At 40.7% G+C, this 10,229-nt stretch overlaps 1 pseudogene; it reads left to right on the top strand.

The window, feature by feature from the left end:
- Nucleotides 1-651: 651 nt before the first annotated feature.
- LOC124370203 lies at nucleotides 652-1,851 on the top strand (annotated as a pseudogene).
- The last annotated feature ends 8,378 nt before the right edge of the window (nucleotides 1,852-10,229 follow it).

Here is a 10,229-nt window from a genome sequence, read left to right as displayed (position 1 = left end):
CCAGTGACAGTGGCCATAAAGTCTTCATAGACAACTTTTTCACTTCAGTGCCCCTCGTAAGATACTTGGCCAAAGAAAAATATTGTACAACCGGAACTGTGAGGTCAGATAGAACTGAACAATGCCCTTTGAAAAATCCTAGTGATATGAAGTCAGAAGGGAGAGGGTCGTATGACTTTCGCGCATCTGAAGGCGTCATGCACGTCAGATGGGTAGATAACAGTGTAGTAACTGCTGTTACCAATTTCGAAAATCTTTCTGTTGGAATGGCAAGCAGGTGGTCAAGGGAAAAGAGAGCTAAAGTACAGGTACCTCAACCGACGGTATTTTCATCATATAACAAAGGTATGGGGGGCGTTGACCTTATGGACCAAAATGTTGCTCTCTATAGAACAAGAATGCGCCAACGCCATTCGCCAACGTGGTGGCCAATATTTGTTTATCTTTTTGACGTATGCGTATCGAATGCCTGGATCCTAAACAAAAAGCTTCTGCCAAAAGAAGATTGCATTGGCCAGCTTTTGAAATTTAGAAGAAATCTAGCATTGATTCTTTTGAAAAAACATGGCAAGCAATCAAGTCAAGAAAAAATAAAGCCAAATCCTCTGCAAGACATAAGATTTGACAACCAGAACCATTGGCCTTAAGAGAATGAGACCCGACGGAGATGCGCGCACTGCAAGAAAAAGACAACATTTGTGTGATCCAAGTGTGATGTTGGGCTGCATCCGAAGTGCTTTAGAGGCTACCATTCACAGTGAACAAGTAAACTAAGTGTAAGAATAAGTGGTTTAGTCCAAAAAATGTCTTACAATTCAATTTTTTTTAAACAAACGCCCTTTCTTTATACATTCGTTTTTGTCTTTATTTTTAATTTAAAATCAAGTAGATTTTAAATTATGGCTTATCATAAAGTTAATATTTAGTTAAATAAAAAATTTTATGCAAATAATTTGTTTTATTCCATTAACCGCACCATAGAGATAACAGTTAACTTAGATCAATACAGAATGACTAAATGAGCCGATAACAAATAACAAGTTTTGACTATTTTTACGTGGTCTCCTGGAACTATTTAAATAGTTTTAAGGAAAAAAACCAAAATTGAAGACGATAAAATCCTTGTGCACTAATGGGTTAAGAAATACATCTACGCTGACCAGATGCAATTTTAAAATAAATTATACCAGTCAAGGGAAGTTGCAGAAAGTTTAGAAGTTATAACAGACAACAATGAGGACAAAGCTGATAATACTCTACCCGAAGCCCAACTACCCCCAAAGAAGTCTACCTTTACGGAGCCCAAACCACGAGAAAACAAAAGACGTCGTCAGCCTGATGAGGTTGAACTAAAAATGATAAAAGCTTTAGAAGAAAAAAGTCCTCATATTTCTTTTATTCAAGGACTTTTGCCACATTTGCACAAGTTCGATGACAGTGAAATTCTTGAATTCCATACTGCTCAACCTCAACTACTTCCCCCGCAAACATCTTCCTATTATCCGAACAACTATCCCTTTCCACAGTATCAATCATGTTGCACTTCCCAATTGTCTTATTCCAACCAATTCAGCGTAAATAATAGCTTCCAATCACAACAACCCCACAACCACCCCAAATCCATCAATCCCCAAATTCATTAATTCCACGAAAATCGAAATCAAAATCTCAATAACAGTGTTTTAAACCACCAGCAGGCACGCTCTTCGAAAGGACAGCCACTTGAACATCAACAACAAACCACTGCACAATACTATCAAGATTTTGGCCACACGTCAGCAACCACATCTTCAGAGAACTATCCATAGGTGAGCCCTTCTCCAATCTCCAGCTGAATCTCCGTATTCAGAAGCCAGTTATGACTTTAATTAATTAGTTACATCAAGTCTAGAAAACTAGATTTATTTGTAAAAGGGCACATATCCTGGACATGTGCCCTTTCTACAGCAAACAGACTACACTAGACAGATGCGCATGCTTGAGCAACAGTTGCCTGCACTGAGTTTGCTTGGTCTAACCTCAAATGTTTGTTATATTGTTCAGACGATTTGGTGAAAGCATCTTTGTTAGTCTTTCGTGTATTTATTTACAATATTAGCAGAAAGAAATGATGGAAAGTGACACTGACCAAGGTCTAGAAATTCCATTAAGTAAGAAGAGGAAATGGGGAGTTCACAACAATGATAAGTACAAACGTAATATTATTAAGAAGGCTCGGTTATCTGGAGAGCCTTATAGAAACTACAAAGGAGCTGAAGTTCCTGGAAAGGTCCTGGGAAAAAACAGTTGTGGGTAAGTTGTTTTAATTATATTAATTAGGATTACATAATTTTTAAATCATACACAGAAAAAGGCCTACACTAATCAGTCTGACAAGAGTCCAGAAATTTATTACTGACTTTATCAATAGTAAAGCTTACAAAACTTAACCTATAAACATAAGCCATAAAATGTTATTGAACTTTAACGCTAAAATATATCTTTATCGTTTTAAATAAATCCCAGGTGTACAATAACTTGTGGGTTGTATAATCAGTGATATGTACAACAATTACTTGTAAGGTATAGCTGTATAAATATTAATTTAATAACAATACTGACAGTTTTAGTACAAATGTTTTTTTTTCAGGTGCCACAGAAATTGTTTGGATAAAATACCTAAAGATGATCAAGTACAAATGTTTTTGGAGTTGTACAGCATAGATAACAAAAATCAACAAGATTCGTTTCTGCAAGGACTTATGGAAATTAAAGCAATTAAAAGGTCTCGACCAAAGCCAGGTATTCCCGCTGAAAAAACAAAAGGTAAGAGGCATACAGTTTCTTATCATTTATCATACAAAGGAGAAAATATTGCCGTTTGTAAAAATGCAATCATAGCATTGTACTCTGTCACCAGTAAACGACTTAGAAGGATTTCAGACTTACTAAGTGTAGGAAAATCACCAAAGGACAAACGTGGCAAAAACCCTAAGGTAAATGTTGTGCCTCCAGAAATATGTCAGAAGCTAAAAGATCACATTGAGTGCTTTCCAACCAAAGTGTCTCACTACACAGGAAAGCCTATAACTTATCTTTCTGCTGAGCTGAGCATTAAAATCATGCACAAACTGTTCACACAAATAAATCCAGAATTGAACGTTAAGTAAGTACATACTATACTTATTGTAAAGAAAACTACAACTTCAGATTTGGTAGGCCACAGAAAGATGTGTGCGGTTTATGTGAGGAGCTTACTACCAAAATCAAAAGCAATACGCTAAACGATAATGCAAAAAGAGTAGCGGCAGCGGAAAAAATAGTACACTTGAGACGTGGAAAAAAATTCTATTCTGCTTTAGAATGTGTTACAAAAAAGTGTGAAGATGAGCCAGACACATATGGTATTTGTGTTGACTATATGCAGAATCTACCTTTACCTAATATCCCAGTACAAGAGATATTTTACTACCGCCAACTGTGGGTTAACTGCTTTTGTGTCTATGACTTGAAAACAAAAAAGAGCACAACGTATCTCTATCATGAGGGAATCGCTAAAAAGGGAGGAAATGAAGTGTCTTCCTTTATTTTTGATTTTATAAACAAACATGTACCCGAAACGGCACGAGAGATTCATGTTTTCTCTGATGCGTGTACAGGCCAAAATAGAAACCACACGGTATTGAGGGCCTAGTTATCAATATCCCACAACAGAAAAATACCTGTAAAACAATACTTTCCCGTAAGAGGCCACAGTTTCTTGCCGTGTGACATGACTTTTGGGGTTATTAAAAGAGCAATAAAAAACCAAGACAGAGTATATACACCCGAACAATATGAAACTTTGATAAAAGATGGCACAAAAGGGAAAATTGAAACTGTAATGTTAAAAGACAGTAGCATTATCTTGGATTTTGATCAGTGGTGGCCTAAATACTTTAAAAAGTATGTAAATTCAACAGAAACCATGACTATGAAAAACAAAGATAGAAAAAAGCTGAAAATATCTGAACTATACTATCTAGAAATGAATGAAGGTACTGTAAAAGGAAGTGAAAGAATCAATGGATTGGTAAGCAGCACATTTCCTCTCATGAAACCTAATGTTGTACATATACCATACCCATCAGAGCGAGCTTACAACGGAAAGAACCTAATTAATGAAAAAAAGATTGAGGACATAAAAAAGTTCAAAAATACATACCAGAAGAAGCAAAATCATTCTACGACACTATCATAGCTTGGCCAACTACACGTCAAGATGACCTGGATTAAACTAATAATGGAAAAATTAAGTCTTTTTAAACAGTTAGACACACTGTTTTATCTATTTTGCAAATTAAAACATTAAATTGATTGTGTAATATGTGTTTTATGATCATTTTCCCTGTTTTTAATGGAGAAAGGGCACATATCCAAAACTAAAAAAAAAACTGTAGAGGCTACAATTAAAAAATTAAATATGTGAAATTTGTGTGGAATATGTATTTCAGTATACTTCTTCAGATAATCTATTAAAAATTCACAATAAACTCGGTTTCTTTAATACAAACGGTTTTTTATTGCTGGTGTAAAATTAGAAAAATGTGACATGTGCCCTTTCTGAAATAAACGATTCAGTTTATAGCATTTTCTAAGGCAAGCAAACAAAGGCCAGTGTTGCTTATTTTGGATGGGCACTCAACCCACACCAAAAGCCTAGAAGTAATTGATTTAGCTAGAGAAAACGGAGTTGTTCTCTTATGCTTGCCTCCCCATACCTCCCATCGGCTTCAGCCGCTTGATCTGATATTTTTCAAACCCCTGAGTGTTTATTACGGGGACGAGCTCCGTAAATGGTTACGTTGCAATCCTGGAAAAGTTGTGACGCTTTGGCAGATATCCAGCATTTTTGGGTCTGCTTTTGTTCAAGCGGCCACAATGTCGACCGCTTAAAAGGCTTTGAAAAAACCGGAATATGGCAACGGAACAAAAATATATTTAGTGAAGCAGACTTCCTGCCTGCGGACACAACAGATGTGAGAGAACAACCTATCACTACCGGTACGCAAAACAAAGAAACAAAGCCCACCGAGCCTTTTATTTCTTCCCAGAATACTAAAGATTTGAATCTTCACCTCATTACTGAAGCAGCATCATCAGACCCAATACCGGGTTGCTCCTGGATGTCAGATGCTGTGGCAGGGGAAAGATCATCTTTTCAAGTACCATCTCCAGAAAATGTGCTACCGTTTCCTGAGAGCAATTCAATGAAAAGGTCAAACCGTAAAGAAGGAAAAACTGCTATTATTACAGAATCCCCTTACAAAACCAAGCTTCAAGCCCAGAAGCAGAAACGGGAGGAAAAAATCAAAGCAAAAGCAGAAAGAGCAAGAATGAAATTATTCAAAGAAGAAAAAAATAAAGATAAAAAGGACAAAGCACAGAAAAAACAGAAGAAAAGGAAACTCCATAAAAATAGAAATGAAAGTAAAGGTAAAAAATTGAAGAAGAAAATACAACCAGAGACTGATGACTCAAGCGATGATAAAGATGATGCCCAATGTTTGTATTGTGGGTACTTTTATTCCAAGTCAAATAAGGGATGGATAAGCTGTGTACGATGTAAGAACTGGGCACATAACTCTTGTGCTAATGTAGACGGTGAAGATGACGAAGTAGTTCTCATTTGCAAAGATTGTCACTCTGACTAGTTTCAGTAGGCCCAGGCCGTCCTGGGTATGATGTTAAACTGCCTCTTCCCACCTAACCATTCCCTAATTCCTACCAAATCCCCCTCCAGAGTCTTTTAAGTACCCGTCCTCTGACCGTTCCAGTACATGGGTCGCTGGGAGTGCTTAAGCCGGCACTAGATGCCCTATCTGGTGTCGGTGAGAGCTGATGTGAGCTTATCTCTGCCGAGGCGTAAGTCATGTACTGGTTCAGAAGCCAGCCACTACGGTCCTTCGTCAGAGAGTGTTCAGTAGGCAGGGGTGTCGGAGCCCTTGTTGCCACGTGCGAGTCCAAGTTGTGCGCGTATTCCCCACTTGGTAATCGATGGAAACCGGGCCTCGGGGAGCTGAGGTAGGGTTGTCCCCCAAGCTACGGTCTTGGGACACCCGAGGGCATGCCCGCTCCCGGTGAATCGGCCCGCACTACTAAACACGATGCGCTGGTGACCTTATCTATGGATATTACAACCACACCACCCTTAGGGCAAGAATTCGGAGGAAGAGATCCTAATGATCTAGAGAAAAAGCGACAGTTGTCAGATTCTGAAAATGAATCGTATATCAAACAAAGGAAAGTGGAAGAAAAAGTAAGACTTGAAAATATGAACGTTCCAACTCCACTATATCTAATCGTTAGTCATAAGGATGAGGGCAAAACTCTAACGAAGGTTAGTCCTTTCCTTATTAACAAAGCGTTTGTTTCCTCAGGCGGTCAACCTAAAGCTGTGAGCAAATTAAGGAATGGAACTATCTTGGTGGAGGCTGCGAACTACATCCAAGCCAAAAAAATTCCTTCAGATGACGAGTTTTTTCGATCAGGTGGAAGTCTTCGTTGAACCGCACTCTTCACTGAACACCTCCAAGGGGATCGTCTTCTGCCGTGACCTGATGGAGTGTAGTGAGGAGGAAATCAAGGACGAGCTGCAGTGTGAAATGGTAACCGATGTGGTCAGGATGCTTCGGACGGAGAATGGGAGAAAGGTCCCTACTCCCGGTCTAATTCTGACCTTTGCATTTCCCCAACCCCCAAAAACTATTAGGGCTGGATACTTATCCTTGACGGTACGGCCTTACTTCAAAAATCCGCAGAGGTGTTTCCGTTGTCAGAGATTCAGGCACTCTACCAAGACGTGCTCGGGACCTGAGACATGTTCCCGTTGCAGCGATGTTAATAACAGCAATCCCAGAGACGCCTTATTCGAGGGAAGGACAGGCAATGCAAAGTCCTATCACAAAATGTGAATGGGGGAAACAATTCAATATGTTGACGTGTGTTCACTCTACCCGTTCGTCTGTAAGAGGGGATGTACCCTAAGAGCCACCCTACTATCTACGTGGGCGACCGGGAATTTAGACAAAGAGGCCTCTAAGTAGAGGGTCTCCTCAAATGCAAGGTCCTACTCCCGCTAAATTTGTTCCATCCTGTTCTCCCCACACGTATGAACAATAAATTAATGTTTCTTTTGTGTAGAACTTGTATGGAGGAAATGTGATCGAGCGACTGCGATCACTCTAGTAAGGAAAGAGCACTGACCGGGACGTGGACTATGAACGAAATCCGGAAAGCTGTGAGTAGGGGTTACGTAATCCTGGATTTGTTTGAGCTATGGGAGTACGAGGTGGTACGGTACGAGACCGGCCGACTGTTTACCGACTTCATCAACAAATTTCTAAGTGCTGGAAACCATGGTACTTGATGTAAGCACAGCTCACTCCACGGCCGAAGGCCTCTAGCGGACGGAGAAAACTTGGTTGGTTCGTCTTTTGTCCCGTCCTCGTCATGCTCCTCTTTTGGTTCACCTTTAATATTGGGGTCTTTGGTTTTCTTTCGCAGTTCCAAGAGGAGGGGTTTGTACTGTTTTTCCAGACGGACTTCAGAGGACAGGTTTCCTTGTGTGAACTCCTTATACTTTCGTTTAATAGCTGTTCTCAATTTAGATATCTCGGCCGTTAGCTGTTTCTCGTGTCGCTCCATTATTAATAATTATGACGCGTCCTGTTCTTTGGACACTTATATACACTCACTTTTCAAGGTAGTTCGACTTGACTGAAGAACAATGCTCGTTTTTGTATTTTCGAAGGAAGTGAATGATTTCACAAAGTGACGCCTCCGTACCCAGTTTCTTGAAGTATACCGATCTCGGTACCTGTACTCGTGCCCTAAACACGAAGGTTCTCTTCCAGCCGTCCCTCCACTGGGGGATCTCGGCCACTGTATACTTGTCGTTCTCTACAGTCTTATCCATAAACTCTTTTAACTGCGCGATAGGGTTTCTTACTCTACCGTGTATGTGAATTAGGTCAGAGTTGAGTAGCCAGAACTCACTCGGATTAGCTCATGTGAACCGCTTCCACGCCTGAAATACAGTTTATAATGCTATACACCCCGTCCCGCAGACTTATTCCGAATCTATCGCAATACATGGGCACCGTTGATAAAGCCGCCTTGAGAAATTCAGAGGTAAAGAGGCTCTGACACAATTGTTTACGCCTGCAAACTCTTCGTTCCTCTAGCCTCTCGGCAGTCCGTCAGAGACCGGACCGTACGCTACGTTGTAGCTGACGTCACTGTAACACTTTGATGCCAGTACGTGTCTGTAGATCGTAACGGGCTTCCTAATTGGCATTGTTCGCTCCGTAAGGATGATGCAACGTGAAGTGTGAGGGATCTTACAGCCGTACTCGAGCATCTTTATGCAGACTTGAGCAAAGTCAATACTGCCGTGTGAGTTCCTCAATGGTACAAACTTTCCGAATTAGTCTGGGAAGGGTCTAAATCTGGACAACAGATTTTGCGGGTCCCGCACCGTACACTTTAGCATGTCTTCGTGATACACGACGAGTTCAAATGGTACGCATTTCTCCTGGCTCTTTTTTTAAAACTCTATCCAAGTATCGCGGTTATAGAACCGTTCGTTAGCCGAAATCATTAACAGTACTACGGGAGGGATAGTACCGCTGTACTCTCCTTGGCGTTTGTGTCTCCAACACCTTCTATTAAACAGGAAACCGTGGGGTGGACGTCTGCAGTAGTTACCCCAAAACTTCCCCTTGTCAGGATAGTACCAGGTACACAGGTTTGTGTTGACCTTGCAGGGTCTCTTGGTCGAAAACCCTCTGATATCATTATAGGCGTAGACCCTCACCTTTTATATTCTACTGTGTTAGGGCGAATAATGTCTTTGAAGTTTATCCAGCTATCGTGAGTATGGTCAAAGCCACGCCACCGCACCAAGGCCTTGGAGCCTTTCCGCTGAAGGACTTTATCGACGAGATAGACATTTCCTGTTGCGGTTCTTATCAGCTCTTGCTCGTAGAACCCGCCTTGCAAAATGTTGCCTCGTATGTCTTGTAAAATATACGTTACGGGTTTTGTAGGTTTTTATTGCGAAGATTGTAAACGTCTCGTTTGACCAGTTGGGTAAATAACCCCTTTTAAAAACTCCTTTGTGTTTGCTTATCTTAACTCGGTCGTTCACATTGTATTTAGGTTTTGTAGGCTTGATGGGTCTAGTTTTGTTCATTCGGTCGAGAATTTGTTTACATGTTTCTGTCTAACATCTTTTGGTTTCATGCCGGTCGTCCTATGTACTGTACTCCTTAACTATAATCGGTAGGATACTTAACCATTCGTAGCTGCCGCGTGCCGTAAACCTTTTATACATTTTTTCTTTAAGAGTTCTGTTTAGTCGTTCTACAATGGAACTTTTCAAATGTGATTGAGTGGAGTACAGGTTAATGTTGTGTTTCCTTATGAGTTTCTTAACGTGGATGTTGTACCACTCTTTACCTTGGTCCGTTTGAAAGTTTTCCTCTTATGTTTAGCTAGTATGGGCCCTAGTGCGGCTGCAACCTCTGCACCGGTTTTTTTCTTTATGGGGACGGCAAATACGAATTTTGTGAAACAGTTGAGCATCGTTAATATATACTTGTACTCTTTGTTCACTCTTGCGTGTGGAATTATCTCTACAAAATCGGCCTGATAGAAATCGTTAAGTTCTTTCAGGGTGACCTTGCGTCTAGGATAATTTCGTCTGGCCGGTTGGTGCAGTTCTCTCGCTATAGCGTCCATGTTGGGAAATGATCCTTAGGTGGTAATACAAGTGTATTTATAAATGTTTAAGTGGTGTGGTTTTTGAAACATCCACGTCAGGCACGCGAGTGTCTGACGTCCAGGTTAAACATTATTGGGTTTGGAAATCCGTCCAGAAGTGACTGGTTGACACTCCGTGACCAATAATAATGCCTTATCCCTTATTTATTAGACACACACACACACACATTCATGGTCCCAGGATTTTCAGGAGTTTAGTCCGTCCTTAGAGGCCAGATCCGTACCGAACCGTTTGAGGCCCTAGTCTTGTTCATCTCCATGCCCAAGTCCAAACCCCTTACCGAGCCCCACCGTTCATACATACCCATTTACACAGGGACGGTTTAACACGACTATATTGTGCAGCCCAAGTGACGCGGTCTACCGCCCTACATCACACGTATCGCACGTACACATTGGTTTTACCATGTGTATACAGGTGTTGT

This window comes from Homalodisca vitripennis, unplaced genomic scaffold (assembly GCF_021130785.1).
Source record: "Homalodisca vitripennis isolate AUS2020 unplaced genomic scaffold, UT_GWSS_2.1 ScUCBcl_30;HRSCAF=681, whole genome shotgun sequence".
Lineage (NCBI taxonomy): Eukaryota > Metazoa > Arthropoda > Insecta > Hemiptera > Cicadellidae > Homalodisca > Homalodisca vitripennis.
The sequence above is the reverse complement of the archived record's forward strand: the minus strand, read 5'-3'. Positions and strand labels throughout refer to the sequence as shown.